At 38.2% G+C, this 13,457-nt stretch overlaps 1 protein-coding gene across 1 annotated transcript in view; it reads left to right on the top strand.

Annotated features, from left to right (window-relative positions):
* SYTL5 (synaptotagmin like 5) overlaps window positions 1-13,457 on the top strand; it is a 258,501-nt gene that overhangs the window by 117,003 nt on the left and 128,041 nt on the right.

The raw sequence follows: 13,457 nt of genomic DNA, 5'->3' as shown, positions 1-13,457 counted from the left end.
ACTATTTGGCTGATAACAAAGTCATTAAAGCAAACAAAGCAAATGTTATTAGCCCTGGTTTTTCAATTTGGGAAACTTTATTGAATGGGGGATTCTAATAATTGGGAGAAGGTATCAAGTAAAAGGAACAGTATAAGGGAACTGCTTCGTTCAGCAATAGCCAAACAATTAGGACAGAAGGCAGACTTAGTGCTCTTTCTTTGCTGCAATGTTTGTTTTCCTGCCTTCAGCCACCACCATGTAAGGCTAATGTGCCATCTTTTCTCATAATCTAGGATATTATCTATCTACCACATATTTCTATCACCTAAATTAACTTTCTTACATGACCCCTTAAAAATATTAGGTCTAGTAATAATTAATGTCGTTTTCTAATCCTTTTTTTAAATCAAATTTATTTAAACAATACAACAAAATTTAATCAACAATATAGTTGCTGTTGTTTTCTATTACTTGTGCCCAACGCTCAGGAAGCATTTTAATCCCTCTGTTGTAAAATTCTTGTGATTTTGATGCAAAAAATTCGGTCAATGCATTTTTGAGGCATTCTTCATTATTAAATTTTTTTCCAAGAAGAAAGTTTTGCAAAGAACGAAACAAATGGTAATCGGAAGGGGCAATATCAGGAGAATATGCAGGTTGAGGGAGAACTTCCCATTCCAACTGGCACAGTTTTTCAGCAGTGATTCTTGCAGTATGCGGTTGTGCGTTATCGTGGTAAAGAATTACGCCCTTCTGATTAATCAGCGTGGGTTCTTTTTCTCTTAAAGCTTGGGCTAACCTTTCCAATTGGGCACTATACACTGCACTTGTAATGGTTTGGTTAGATGGTAAAAGTTCATAATGAAGAATTCCTTTAAAATTCCACCAAACACACAACATCACTTTTTTCGCATGCAAGTCAGGTTTTGGCGTGGGCTGCGGAGCCTCATTTTTGTCCAACCATTGAGGCCGCCTTTTCAAATAAACATACAGCACCCATTGTTCATCTCCAGTAACAATTTGCTCTAAAAACGGCAAACGGTTTTGACGAGAGAGGAGCGAACTGCAAATTGTGACTCTTTGATTACGGTTGTTGTCGGTCAACTCATGAGGAACCCGTTTTCCAAACTTTTGGACTTTGCCAAGTGCATGCAATTGATTGGAAATTGTTTTTTGTGAACAATTTAAAGTTGTCGCAAGCTCTTGTTGGGTAATTTGAGGATTTTGCACCAAAAGAGCTTGAAGAGCTTCTTGATCAAAATTGGACACACGGCCTCGACCACTCTTGTCATCTAACAAAAAATTTCCCTCGCGGAATTTCTCAAACCAATGCTGGCATTTTCTGGTGCTAACCGCATCTTGACCAAGAGCACTACAGATGTTTTTTGCAGCCTCACTTGCTTTTCTTCCTAATTGGAACTCGTAAAGCATGCAGTGCCGAATATGCTCTTCATCCGCCATCTTCTTAGCCCTAGTTTTGCAACAAAAACCAAACCAAACACAAACTTTTTCAAGCAAAACTTGTTAATTGCACTTCACGCGTTCTGTAGATACCACGTGTTTGAAGGTTATGTCAATACAAGTCAACACCAAGCAAGATTTTAAATGAATGTTTAAAAACGACATTAATTATTACTAGACCTGATACTTATCAAAGTAATTCAATGCTCTGTGAGTATGGGGACTTTCAAGATGTGGAAACATTATAAGCAATATAGATTGATAAAGAGATATTGGAAACTCAATTTTTATTTTTTTTTATTTTTTTTTTTTTTTTTTTTTTTTTTAAATAGTTTAAAATTTATTAAGTCCCAAGTTGGAAACTCAATTTTTAACAATAAAAATCAGATACTGAATGTGGTCATGCATAATTTTAATGAGCCAGTGTCTCTTTACTGAAATGTCACACTTCAAGAGATTCTCTCAAATAGTACAATAACACTCATTTGGGTTGCCTGTTAAAATGTAGAAACACACCTTGAAAAACACTCCTTATAGAGCTCATATTGGTGGATAAATCTCCCTCCAAGTAAAGCAATGCTATATAATAAAAGTATAATATAAAGATTGACTGAACAGTGGAACAACTGTCCAGTGGGGGCAAGGCTGATGAGCAGGTGTTGCCAAGCCAGCTAAGACACAGGCCAGCGAGCAGAGGGAGGAGATGGTTTGGGGGTGGGGAGGGTGTCAGCAACCAGCAGTGGTGGGGCTATGGGGGCTGGTGCTATCCCCTGATTGCCCACCTGGTTGCCTCCCACAGAGGAAAGCCACGGACAGCAGCAGCAGGGTGATTTGGAACAGGGCCACCCAGCACCGTCCCCAGACAGGCCTGTTGGCGTTGCTTCCTGAAGAGGGAGGCCACCAGTGGCTGTGGCACAATTGGAGTTGGGGACAGCCACTGGCTGCCCATGCCATCCCAATCGGCCCACTGGTCACCTCCTGCAGAGGGAGGCCATACTGTGGCTTAGGCCCGCTCCCCACTCCTTTAAGCCATCAATAGGACATCCCCTGAGGGCTCCAAGACTGTGAGAGGGGGCATGCTGGGCTGAGGGACCCCATACTCAGTGCACTAATTTTGTGCACCAGGCCTCTAGTAAGTATATATGCTCTTTGGCATATCTCTTCTTGTACACCTAATTCTGCATCAAGTTATGCCAATCTGTTCATTACTCCATGCTTTGGGTATTACTTTGTTGGTTAATTGGTTTTGTTCATTAGATCCCACAAATAAATGAGGTCATGTGATATTTGTCTTTCTTAGGCCCATCCATGGTGTCCCAAGGGGTAAGATGTCCCTTTTTTATAGCTGCATAGTATTCCATTGTGTAAAATGTCCTACAGCTTTTTTATCCATTTTTCTATGGATGAGAACCTGGGCTGTTTCCAAATCTTATCTATTGTAAGTAATTCTGCTATGAACATAGGGATGCATATATTCTTTCTGATTGGTGTTTTGAGGTATTTTGGATATATTCCCAGAAGTGGGATCACAAAGTCAAATGGAAGTTCCGTTTTTATATTTTTAAGGAAACTGCATATTCTTTTCATAATGGCTGCAACAATCTTCATTCCCACAACATTCTCCACATCCTTGCCAGCACTTGTTTGTTGATTTTTTTTTAATAATAGCCATTTTGGCAGGTGTGAGGTGATAGGTTTTATGTCTCAGATGAATAGTGACTTTGAACATTTTTTTCTTAAGTCTTTTGGACATTTTTATGTCCTCTTTGGAGGAATGTATATTCAAGTTTTCTGTCCATTTTTTAGTTGCATCATTTGTTTTCCTTCAGCTGCATTGTGTGAGTACTTTCTATATTTTTGGTATTAATTTCTTATCAGATATATCATTGGCAAATATGTTCTCCCATAGAGTGAATTCCCTTTTCATTTTGATAGTGGTTTCTTTTTTTTAATATATATTTTATTGATTTTTCACAGAGAGAAAGGGAGAGGGATAGAGAGTTAGAAACATCGATGAGAGAGACACATTGACCAGCTGTCTCCTGTACACCCCTCACCAGGAATGTGCCTGTAACCAAGGTACACGGCCTTGTCCAGAATCAAACCTGGGATTCTTCAGGCCACAAAACAACACTCCATCCACTGAACCAAAACAGTTTCTGCGATAGTGGTTTTTTTTTTTTGGTGTGCTTTTTATATTTTATTTTATTTTATTTTTTTCTGTATTTATGAAGTAATTTCGTTTTATTATTTATTTATTTATTTGTTTGTTAATTTATTTATTATTGAGGTATATGTGTACATATGTTACTATTGCTTCCCCTCCACTCCCATACATGCCCTCCCTCCCCAGAGTTTTTCGTCCATTGGTTTTGCTTATATGCATGTATACAAGTCCTTTGGTTGATCTCTTATCTCCCCCATATCTCCCTACTCTCCCCGCTGTAATTTGACAGTTTGTTTGTTGCTTTACTGTCTCTGTGTCTATCTTTTTGTTCATCAGTTTATAATGTTCTTTATTATCCATAAATGAGTGAAATCGTGTGGTGTTTCTCTTTCATTGACTGGCTTATTTCACTCAGCATGATGTTCTCCAATTCCATTTAGGTTGATGCAAATGATAAGAATTCCTTCTTTTTTATGGCAGCATAGTATTCCATTGTGTAAATGTCCCATATTTTTTTGATCCAATCATTTGCTGATGGGCAGCTAGGCTGTTTCTAAATCCTAACTATTGTAAATTGTGCTGCTCTGAACATAGCTGTGCATATATCCTTTCTGATTGGTGTTTCTGGTTTCTTAGAATATATTCTTAGGAGTGGGATTACTGGGTCAAATGTGAGTTCCATTTCTAGTTTTTTAAGGAAAGTCCATACTGTTCTCCACAATGGTTGCACCAGTCTGCATGCCCACCAGCAGTGCACGAGGGTTCCTTTTCTCCGCAACCTTGCCAACACTTGTCGTTTGTTGATTTGTTGATGGTGGCCATCCTGACAGGAGTGAGATGGTACCACATTGTTGTTTTGATTTGCATCTCTCAGATAATTAGTGATTTTGACCATGTTTTCATGTTTCTCTTGGGCTTCCTCTGTTTTCTTTTCAAAAGATTCTCTTTAGGTCCATTGCCCATTTTCTAATTGGATCATTTATCTTCATTTCATTTAGTTGTATAAGCTGTCTGTAGATGTTGGAGATTAAACCTTTATCAGTGATAACATTTGCAAATATATTCTCCCACACAGTGGGATTTCTTGTCGTTGTTGTTGTTGTTGTTTTTTAATGGTTTCTTTTGCTGTAAAAAAAAAAAACAAAACTTTTTATTTTGATGTAGTCCTATTTCTTTATTTTCTCTTTAGCTTCCATTGCTCTAGGGGCAGTATCAGTGAAGAAGTTCTTTTGGCATATGTCTGAGATTTTGCTGCCTGTGGATGGCTTTAGGATTTTTATGGTTTTCCATCTTATGTTTAAGCCCTGTATCCATTTTGAGTTTATTTTTGTGTATGGTATAAGTTGGTGAATTAGTTTCATTGTTTTGCAAGTGTCTGTGTCTGTCCAATTTTCCCAACACCATTTATTGAAGAGACTGTCTTGATTCCATTGTATGTTCATATCTCCTTTGTCAAATATTGATTCAGTATAGAGGTTTGGGTTGATATCCAGATTCTCTATTCTATTCCATTGATCTATCAATATATGTCTGTTCTTGTGCCAGCATCAGGCTGTTTTGAGAAAAGTGGCTTTGTATTATAATACAGCTTGAAATCTGGTATTGAGATCCCTCCTACTTTATTCTTCTTTCTCAAGATTGCTGTGGCTACTTGGGGTCTTTTTTTGTTCCGGATGAATTTTTGGAGAGTTCTTTCTAGGTCTGTGAAATATGCCATTGATATTTTAATGGGGAATGCATTGAACCTATAAATTGCTTTGGGAAGTATGGACATTTTGATGATGTTTATTCTACCAACCCATGAACGTGGCATGTTCTTTCATCTGTTTACATTTTCCCCTATCACTTATTTCAGGGTCATGTAGTTTTCTGCATATAGGTCTTATATTTCCTTAGTTAGGTTTATTCCTAGGTATCTTAGTTTTTTGGGTGAGATGGTAAATGGGATTGCCTTTTTATTCTCTGTTTCTGTAATTTCACTGTTGGTATATAGAAATGCCATGGATTTCTTGGCATTAATTCTGTATCCTGATACATTGCCAAATTCATTTATTAAGTCAATTAGTTTTTTGATGGAGTCTTTTGGTTTTTGATGTATAATATCATGTCATCTGCAAATAAGGACAACTTTACTTCTTCTTTTCCAATTTGGATGCCTTTTATTTCTTCTTCTTGTCTAATTGCAATGTCTAGTACTTCCAGTACTATGTCAAACAGGAGTGGTGAGAGTGGGCATTCCTGTCTTCCTGTTCTTAGAGAAAATGGTTTTAGTTTTTTCCCATTGAGTATAATGTTTGCTATGGGTTTATCATATATAGTTTTTATTATGTTGAAGTATGATCCTTTTATTCACACCTTGATTAGAGTTTTTATCAGGAAAGTGTGTTGGATTTTATCAAATGCTTTTTCTGCATCAATTGATATGACTATATGATTTTTATCTATTTGTTTATGTGATGTATCATGTTTATTGATTTGTGGATATAGTATCATCCTTGCATTCCTGGAATAAATCCTACTTGGTCATGGTGTATGATCTTTGTGATGTTCTGCTGGAGCCAATTTGCTAGAATTTTGTTTAGGATTTTGGCATTTATGTTCATGAGGGATATTAGCTCATAATTCTCTTTCATTGTGTTGTCTTTATCTGGATTTAGTATTAGGGTGATGCTGGCTTCATAGAAGGAGTTTGGAAGTGTTCCTTCCTCTTGAATTTTTTGGAATAGTCTGAGGAGGATAGGTTTTAGTTCTTCCTTGAATGTTTGGTAAAACTCTCCTGTGAAGCCATCTGGCCCTGGGCTTTTGTTTGCTGGAAGCTTTTTGATGACTGCTTCAATTTCTTCCAAAGTTACTGGCCAATTGAGATTTTTAGATTCTTCTTGACTGAGTTTTGGATGGTTATATATAGTTTTCGGAATATGTCCATTTCCTCCATGTTGTCCAGTTTGTTGGAATAGAGTTGTGCATCGTATTTTGTAACAACCCTTTGTATTTCAGCAGGGTCTGTTGTTTTTTCACCTCTTTCTTTTCTGATTTTGTTTATTTCAGTCCTCTCTCTTTGTTTCTTGGTTAGCCTGGCTCAAGGTTCATCAATCTTGTTTATCCTTTCAAAGAACCAGCTCTTGGTTTTGTTGATCTTTGGTATTGTATCTGTGGTGTCTATGCCCTTTATCTCCACTCTGATTTTTGTTATTTCCTTCCTTCTGCTTACACTGGGCTTTTCTTGTTTCTCTTTTTCTAACTCTTTGAGTTGTAGAGTTAGATAATTTGTTACCATTTTTTCTTGTTTTTTGCAATAGGCTTGTAGGGATATGAACTTCCCTCTCAAAACTGCTTTTGTTGTGTCCCATAGATTTTGGATTGTTGTGTTTTTCTTGTCATTTGTTGCCAGGATGTTTTTAATTTCTTCCTTGATTTCTCTGGTAACCCAGTCCTTGTTTAATAACATGCTGTTTAGTCTCCATGTGTTTGATTTTTTAGGGTTATTTTTATTGTAGTTAATTTCCAGTTTTATGCCCCTGTGATCTGAGAAGATGCTTGATATGATTTCTCTCTTCTTGAATTTGAAGAGACTTTGCCTATGTCCAAAATGTGGTCTATCTTTGAAAATGACACATGTGCACTTGAGAAGAATGTATATTCTGTAGTTTGGGGTTAAATGTTCTGAAGATGCCAATAGATTCCATCTGTTGTAGTGAGTCATTTAGGATTGATGTTTCTTTGCTGATTTTTTGTTTAGATTATTTCTCCAAGGGTGACAGTGGGGTATTAAAATCTCCTACTATGATTGTATTGCTATTAATCTTTCCCTTAATGTCCTCCAGCAGGTGTTTTTTTTTTTTTATGTATTTGGGTGCTCCTGTATTGGGTGCATATATGTTTACCAGGGTTATTTGTTCTTATTGGATTGCTCCCTTTATTATTATGAAGTGCCTTTCATTATCTTTTCTTATGTCCTTCACTTTGAGATCTAGTTTGTCAGATATAAGTATTGCTACTCCACCTTTATTTTTTTTCAATTGCATTTGCCTGGAAAAACTTTTTCCATCCCTTCACTCTCAGTCTGTGTGCTTTTTTCCCCCCTGAAATTGGTTTCTTGTAGACAGCAGATATATGGGTCTTGTTTTCTTATCCAATCTGTTACCTTATGTGTTTTGATTGGAGCACTTAATCCATTTACATTTAATGTTATTATTGATAGGTACTCATTTGACCCTATTTTTATTCTATACCCCTGTGTTCTTTCTTTGCTTCCTATTTCTTTATTTTTACATTAGACTCTTTAGCATTTCTTGCATTGCTGGTTTGGTGGAGATAAATTCCTTTCATCTTTTTTTGTCTGTGACACTCCTGATTTCACCTTCAATTTTGATTGATAGCCTTGCTGGGTACAGTATTATTGGATTCAGACCCTTTCTTTGCATGACTTTGTATATTTCATCCCATTCCCTTTTGGCCTGATAAGTTTCTGTGGAGAAATCAGTTGCTAATCTGATGGGGTTCCTTTATATGTACCATTTTATATTTCTCTGGCAGCTTTTAAGATTCTTACTTTTTCATTGGTTTTTGCCAATTTAATTATAATGTGCCTTGGCATTGGTCTTGGGTTTCATTTTGCTTTGGACTCTGCAAGCATCTTGGATTTGTGTGGGTTTTTTCTTCTCTATCGCAGGAAATTTTTCTGTCATTATTTTTTGAAATACGTTTTCCATGTCTTCCTCAATTTTCTTTCCTTCTGGAACTCCTATTATTCTAATATTGTTTTGTTTTGTATTTTCCCAAAGTTCCTGTAGTCTCTCCTCCTGCTTTTTAATTTTTTTTTAAAGGCTGTTCTAATTTGTTTTTTTCCATCTTATCTTCTAGCTCACTGATGTAGTCCTCCGCTTTTTCTAGTCTACTCTTTTTTGTCTTTATTTTTAAATTATTTATTCTTTTATTTATTATTATTATTTTAATAAATCTTTATTGTTCAGATTATTACAAATGTATTCCTTCCAACCCACTCAATTGCTCCCCTCCACCAGGTTCCCACCCAACCCTCTCTCCTTTCCCCATCCCCCATTGTCCTCATCCATAGGTGCACAGTTTTTTTCAGTCTTATCCCGCACCCCCACTCACCTTTTCCCCGGGAATCGTCAGTCCACTCCCTTTCCATACCTCTGATTCTATAATATTCAACAGTTAATATTGTTCATCAGATTTTTTAATTCCCTTGGTTTTTAGATTCACTTGTTGATAGTTACATATTTGTTGTTCATAATTTTTATCTTAATCTTCTTCTTCTTCTTAAATAACTCCCTTCAGCAATTCATATAATTCTGATTTGGCCGTGATGAACTCTTTTAGCTTTTTTTTATTTGTGAAGCTCTTTATCTGGCCTTCGATTCTGAGTGATAGCCTTGCTGGATTGAGTATTTTTGGCTGTAGGTTCTTGCTATTCATCACCTTGAATATTTCTTGCCATTTCCATTTGGCCTGCATGGTTTTTGTTGAGAAATCAGCTGACAATTGTATGGGTGTTCCTTTATAGGTAACTACCTGCTTTTCTCTTGCTGCTTTTAATATTCTTTCTTTGTATTTTGCTCTTGGAATTTTAATTATGATGAGCCTTGGTGTGGTCCTTCTTGGATTCCTTATGTTTGGGATTCTGCGAGCTTCCTGGCCTTGTAAGTCTAATTCTCTCACCAGGTGGGGGAAGTTTTCTGTCACCATTTCTTCCAGTATACTTTCGATATCTCCCTCTCTCCCTTCTTCTGGAATCCCCACAATTCTAATGTTGGTTCACTTGAAATTGTCCCAGAGGTTTCTTACACTATCTTCAACTTTCTGGGTTCTCTTGTCTTCTTTCTTCTGCAGAGGAATATCCTCTAGCTCTTTGTGTTCTAAATCTTTGTCTTGATTCTTGCGATCTTCCCATCTGTTTTTAGGACTCTGTAATATTTTTTATTGCAGACAATGTTTTCTTCATTTCTAATTGCTCCCTTACTACTTCTAGTTGCTCCTTTTTCATATCCTCATAGGTCTTATTTATTTTATCGGCCTTTTTTAGGATATTGTTGAATAATCTTGTAACTGTAGTTTTGAACTCAATGTCCAATCTTTTCCTCCATCTCCTTCCTTTGTGTCCTTCCTCTTTTCTGCATTTTAGTTGTTTCCCTGATTTGATGGAATAGTTTTGTGTGTTAGGTGTCCTGGTAGAGCCCAGTAGCACAGCCTTTCCTGTTACCTGCGGTGGAGAGTCTTGGTGTAGCCCTGTGTGGGCTGTGTGCAGTATTGTTGTTAAGCCTTGCTTATTGTTGGTATCACTGGGAAGTATTGATCTCCAAGCCAATTGGCTGCGAGGATCAGCAGTGTCTCAGCTAGGAGGGTTTCTGTACTCAGCTTGGATGGGGCGGGGTCTCGGGGTGGCACAGACAATCTTTGGTTCCCTGTCAGTCTCGCCTTAGAAAAGTCCTGCTCGCAGTGAGTTTCGGAAGATTGTTTGCAGGCATGCACACCTCTTTGGTAAAGGCACAGACAAGCTTTGGATTTCGGCCAGTCCCTCCTTAGAGAAAGCCAGCCTCTGGGAGAGCTTCTGTGCTCAGCCACAGGTAGGGCGGAGTCTCGGGTTTTTGCAGACAAACTTTGTTTTCCCTTGGGCTCCTCCCCAAGTCCCGCAGTAATGGCCTCTGGCTTCACAAACCTCCAAGAGATCTCTGCCACTGCCTGACAGTCTGGCCTTTCCCTGTCTCGGCCCATCTATCAGAGCAATACGGTGATTCTGTTTTCCTCTCAAATAAGAAAGCCAGCCAAGCATTAGCTGTCCACCCTCTACCCATGCCAGGAGTAATTCAGTAGCGAACTCAGCCCAGCCCGCTCTATTGCACACCAGGATTACACCAGCAGCAATCTCGGTTTGGCCCTCCTCTCAGCACACTGGGAGTAAGCCAGCACCTTTTTGCGCACACAGTTCTCCATACCTTCACAGTTCCTGAGGTTCAGTGTGCCTTCTCTCTCCTTTCCAGATGGCAGAGCCTCCTCTCAGCTAGCCATCCAGTGCTTCAGGGCAATGCCTTCCCTGTTTTCCAGTTCTAAATTCAAATTTGTTGTGGTAGGCTGCATTCGGGTGTCAACCGTATGCCACCATCTTGGTTTCTCCTCTAGTCTACTCTTGATGCTTTCTACTGAGTTCTTTACAGTACCGATGTCATTTTTCATTACTTCTTGGTTCATCCTCATTGCCCCTTGGTTCTTTATTTCCTCTTGGTTCTTACTCATATTGTCAAATTTGTCTTCCATTGTTTTTAGCCATCTTATGATCATTACTTTGAATTCTTGCTCTGATAGGTTACTTGTGTCTAACACGTTTACTTTCTTTTCTGGTGATGCCTGCTTTTCTTTCATGTGTGGGCTATATCTTTGTCTCACCATGGCCTTTCTTTTTCTCTAAGAACTGGTTATGCAGTTCTCTTTCTCCTGTATTGATTTAAACGCACAAAACAGAACACTACCAGGTACAACACAATAGTCACTGAACAGAAATGTATTTGCAATATTAATAACCTCTAATAAAGGTGATCACTAGAGAAAGGCAAATGAGGGTATAGGAGAGAATGAGGTAAAGTAAAATAAAGAAGAGGGATAAATATAGAGATACAAAAAAGAAAAATGAAAAAAAAGTACACTTGAAATGAAATTGTGAAACAGGAAAGAAAGATAGAGGGGGGAGAGAGAGAGAGAGAAAGAGAGAGAGAGAGAGAGAGAGAGAGAGAGAGAGAGAGAGAGAGAGAGAGAGAGAGAGAAAACAGACTAAGAGAGAAAAGGGGAACAAACTATATATATGTGGAGAAAATTCCAATAGAACTACCAGTAATCCCAGCAAGTGCCCACAACAGTATTTGGAAATTAATGCAAACTACAATACCCACTAATATCAAGCAAGCAATGATAAACAGAAGAAAAACACAAACAAAAACAAAAAACAAAGTCTTTAAAAAATACTAAGCAACAATAACAACAAAAGAATAAGCATATCAATCTCACTAAAAAGCATAAAAATTCAATATAATCAACATTCATGCAAATATCAACAAAAGGACAGAGAGGAAAACAGTTTTGTTTTTTTAAATAGTTAAGATAGTGAAGAGAGTGGTACGTATGCACTTGGAGCAGGGGGTTGGAAACCAGGTGTATAAGTAGGATGAAAATTTTAGCAGGGGGTATACAGAAAGAATAGGGAAAAACTACAGCAGGAATGGGTTAAGATAAATAGGACACAAAAAGGGAAAAAGTTAGGAAGTGAGTCATAGGGTAAATGTCAAGTTGAGATAGGGTTGAACAATGCTATAATAGAGATGAAAATAGAATGAAGAATGCTAATACTAAGGTAAAATAAAGAGAAAATAAAATGGTACTTAAGAAAAGAAAAAGTAAAAAAATGCAAAATAGCAGTAGTAATAATGATGATTGAAACTAAGAAATGTAATAATTGAAAAGGTAAAATCAAGTGAGGAAAAAAGAAAAACTTTCTTTTCTTAAGTAAAAGAAAAGATATAAAAAATTAAAATAAAATAAAAAATAGAAAATATAGCATAAAAATGTGCAGTAATGAAGGTCTTTCACTTACTTTGCTATTCTATTTGGTACGCCTGTTTCTCAGTCTAGACAGTATTGCAGTTCCCTGCATACCACTGCACCTCAGTTTTGTAAGCTAGTCCTTAATTTTAAGTAGGCTATTTTTTAGTTATTTGTGTCTGTTTATTTTTGATTAATTAAAAGTAATATTTATGGAGAGAGGGGACAAGATGGCAACTGAACAGATGGACTTGTTCTGACCCTGGTCCCAGAACAGATAGAAGCAGCGTCTGAGTCGCTCTGGGAATATTGATTGGCAGCTAAGGGGCAGCGGAACCCTAAAGGAAGGTAAAGAAGGATCCACTCCGGTGGCGGAGACCTCTCCCAGAGCTACGGTCTCAGAGGAAGGCTGCGCTATCTTACCAGGAAAGGAGGATCTTCTCTGAGGCCTGGAAAACCCACAGCAGAGGAGACCATCGAGCAGCTGTGACAACCCAATTGGCGCAAACACATGGATTCAAGGGAATTCTTCAATCACCCACAGAAAGGTCAGAGTTTGTGGGGATAGCGTGAGGGTGCGGCGCTCCTGAGCGGCCCCGCTGTGACTGTAGCCGCGGAGCACCAGAGCAGTCCTGGCGCTGAGCTGCGCTGAAAGAAGGCTGCAGCTGCAGCGAGAATCCTGTCCTGCGAGACCCAGTGCTGTGTTTGGCGTAATCTTTCCCAGAAGTGGGACCCTTTTAAAACACCAAGGTACACGGGACAGATTGTTAAGAATAGGGGCTGTCCTGCCAAGGGCAGAAAATCTGGACACCTTGGCACCTGATCCCCTTCACCCCCTTGCTTCTGAATACTAGGGAAGGACTGCCCAGTTGGGCATATCCGGGGAGATTGCAGAGGGAAATTGCCTTCCTGGAAACGGGGGATCGGAGCCAGAAAAGATAGTCTGGGAGCCAGCACCCTGGCAGCTAGAGCCATAGAGAAAGAGGGCCAGAGCAACCAAAAAGACTGGGAGGTCAAACCAGAAACACTGCCACCTAAGGGCTGAATTACAAACTGCCCTTTTTTTTTTTTTTCCCTTTTCTTTTTTCTTTTTTTTTGATATTTAAAAATTTATTTTAGTTTCAGGTATACAGCATAATGATTAGACAATTATATAATTTATGAAGTGATCTTCTGATAATTGAAGTACCCACTGGGCACTATACATATTTATTACAATATTATTGACTATATTCCCAATGCCAAAACTTGCAACCCTGTGACTGTTTTGTAACCACCAATTTGTACTTCTTAA

This window comes from Pipistrellus kuhlii, unplaced genomic scaffold (genome assembly GCF_014108245.1).
Source record: "Pipistrellus kuhlii isolate mPipKuh1 unplaced genomic scaffold, mPipKuh1.p scaffold_m20_p_38, whole genome shotgun sequence".
Classification (NCBI taxonomy): domain Eukaryota; kingdom Metazoa; phylum Chordata; class Mammalia; order Chiroptera; family Vespertilionidae; genus Pipistrellus; species Pipistrellus kuhlii.
The sequence above is the reverse complement of the archived record's forward strand: the minus strand, read 5'-3'. Positions and strand labels throughout refer to the sequence as shown.